General features: G+C 49.4%; 1 protein-coding gene across 1 annotated transcript in view; it reads right to left on the minus strand.

Annotated features, from left to right (window-relative positions):
* srpx (sushi-repeat containing protein X-linked) overlaps positions 1-2,500 on the minus strand; it is a gene marked incomplete at its 3' end in the record, with an annotated part of 20,991 nt that overhangs the window by 7,125 nt on the left and 11,366 nt on the right. The gene's annotated exons all lie outside the window — the stretch shown is intronic.

Here is a 2,500-nt window from a genome sequence, read left to right on the forward strand (position 1 = left end):
GGAGAGTGGGAGAGAGAGAGAGAGAGGGAGAGTGGGAGAGAGAGAGAGAGAGAGAGAGAGAGAGAGAGAGAGGGAGAGTGGGAGTGAGAGAGAGAGGGGAGAGAGGTATTAGTCAAGTTCATTGGGGGAGGAAGAGAGATAGGAGGAATAAGAAGGAGAGACAGGATATGACCGGAGAGAAAGAGAGGTAGAAAAGTGCATGGAGGTGAGTGATTGGGTATGACAAAGGGAGATGGAGGGAAAAGGGGAAAGAGTTACCCAGACAGTGATTTCCTCTCCCCCTGTCTCTGTAATTGGAGTGGCATTCGACTAAAGCTTCTCTCTCTCAGACCATGTCTCTCTCTCTCTCTCTCTCTCTCTCTCTCTCTCTCTCTCTCTCTCTCTCTCTCTCTCTCTCTCTCTCTCTCTCAGACCATGTCTCTCTCTTCTCTCTCTCTCTCTCTCTCTCTCTTCTCTCTCTCTCTCTCTCTCTCTCAGATCAGACCATGGAATTCAAGGCCATTTCATGGGAGCAGAAAACATTATCATCAGTCATTTGATCAAAAACACCCTGTCCCTCACACAAATCATTACTGCATATGTGTGTGTGTGTGTGTGTGTGTGTGTGTGTGTGTGTGTGTACATGCTTGCGTCTATCTATACAACCTGTTTTCTCATCTGAGATCTGTCACACAAACGTTAACGTTAGATCTGCTATGATAAAGTAGGAATGTCATTAAAACACTGAGATTGTCATTAACCTCCAGTATACAAACAAATGCTAACTGTTCCCAAGGCTCTGAGACCTGCACCATGCATTAACCAACATAAACACAGTCATTCTACATTTACTTCTCCCTGTGAAATTGGTCTCATTATGTTGCTACTGTGCATGTTCGAAGGCTGCAATTTCCTAGTGCGAAAGTGAGAAAGGGGATTTCATATCTCATATTTCTCCACGGTGATAAAAAACTAAGATACAGACATCGACTTCCTCCATGTCTGACTTTTACAAATAACACCCTGCCTTTATGGTTTCGCATGAGAGATTATTTCACATGTAGGCTACAGCTATTATCCAGTAATTGTGAGGCTGGCATGGTGTCTCCTAGCTTGATGTCTCCTCGCTTGGTGTCTCCTAGCTTGATGTCTCCTAGCTTGATGTGTCCTCGCTTGGTGTCTCCTAGCTTGATGTCTCCTCGCTTGGTGTCTCCTAGCTTGATGTCTCCTCGCTTGATGTCTCCTAGCTTGATGTCTCCTCGCTTGGTGTCTCCTAGCCTGGTGTCTGTCTCCTAGCTTGATGTCTCCTCGCTTGGTGTCTCCTCAGCTTGATGTCTCCTAGCTTGATGTCTCCTCGCTTGGTGTCTCCTAGCTTGATGTCTCCTAGCTTGATGTCTCCTCGCTTGGTGTCTCCTAGCTTGATGTCTCCTAGCTTGATGTCTCCTAGCTTGATGTCTCCTAGCTTGATGTCTCCTCGCTTGATGTCTCCTCGCTTGGTGTCTCCTCGCTTGGTGTCTCCTCGCTTGGTGTCTCCTCGCTTGGTGTCTCCTCGCTTGGTGTCTCCTAGCTTGATGTCTCCTAGCTTGATGTCTCCTAGCTTGATGTCTCCTAGCTTGATGTCTCCTAGCTTGATGTCTCCTCGCTTGGTGTCTCCTCGCTTGGTGTCTCCTCGCTTGGTGTCTCCTCGCTTGGTGTCTCCTCGCTTGGTGTCTCCTCGCTTGATGTCTCCTAGCTTGATGTCTCCTCGCTTGGTGTCTCCTCGCTTGGTGTCTCCTCGCTTGGTGTCTCCTAGCTTGATGTCTCCTAGCTTGGTGTCTCCTCGCTTGGTGTCTCCTCGCTTGGTGTCTCCTAGCTTGATGTCTCCTAGCTTGATGTCTCCTAGTTTGGTGTCTCCTAGCTTGATGTCTCCTAGCTTGATGTCTCCTCGCTTGGTGTCTCCTAGCTTGATGTCTCCTCGCTTGGTGTCTCCTCGCTTGGTGTCTCCTCGCTTGGTGTCTCCTCGCTTGGTGTCTCCTCGCTTGGTGTCTCCTAGCTTGATGTCTCCTAGCTTGATGTCTCCTCGCTTGGTGTCTCCTCGCTTGGTGTCTCCTCGCTTGGTGTCTCCTAGCTTGATGTCTCCTAGCTTGGTGTCTCCTCGCTTGGTGTCTCCTCGCTTGGTGTCTCCTAGCTTGATGTCTCCTAGCTTGATGTCTCCTAGCTTGATGTCTCCTAGCTTGATGTCTCCTCGCTTGGTGTCTCCTCGCTTGGTGTCTCCTCGCTTGGTGTCTCCTCGCTTGGTGTCTCCTCGCTTGGTGTCTCCTAGCTTGATGTCTCCTCAGCTTGACGTCTCCTCGCTTGATGTCTCCTCGCTTGAAGTCTCCTCGCTTGATGTCTCCTAGCTTGATGTCTCCTAGCTTGATGTCTCCTCGCTTGGTGTCTCCTAGCTTGATGTCTCCTCGCTTGAAGTCTCCTCGCTTTATGTCTCCTAGCTTGATGTCTCCTAGCTTGAAGTCTCCTCGCTTGATGTCTCCTAGCTTGATGT

The sequence above is a fragment of the Nansenia antarctica genome (assembly GCF_963989245.1).
Source record: "Nansenia antarctica genome assembly, chromosome: 7".
Taxonomy (NCBI): Eukaryota; Metazoa; Chordata; class Actinopteri; order Argentiniformes; family Microstomatidae; genus Nansenia; species Nansenia antarctica.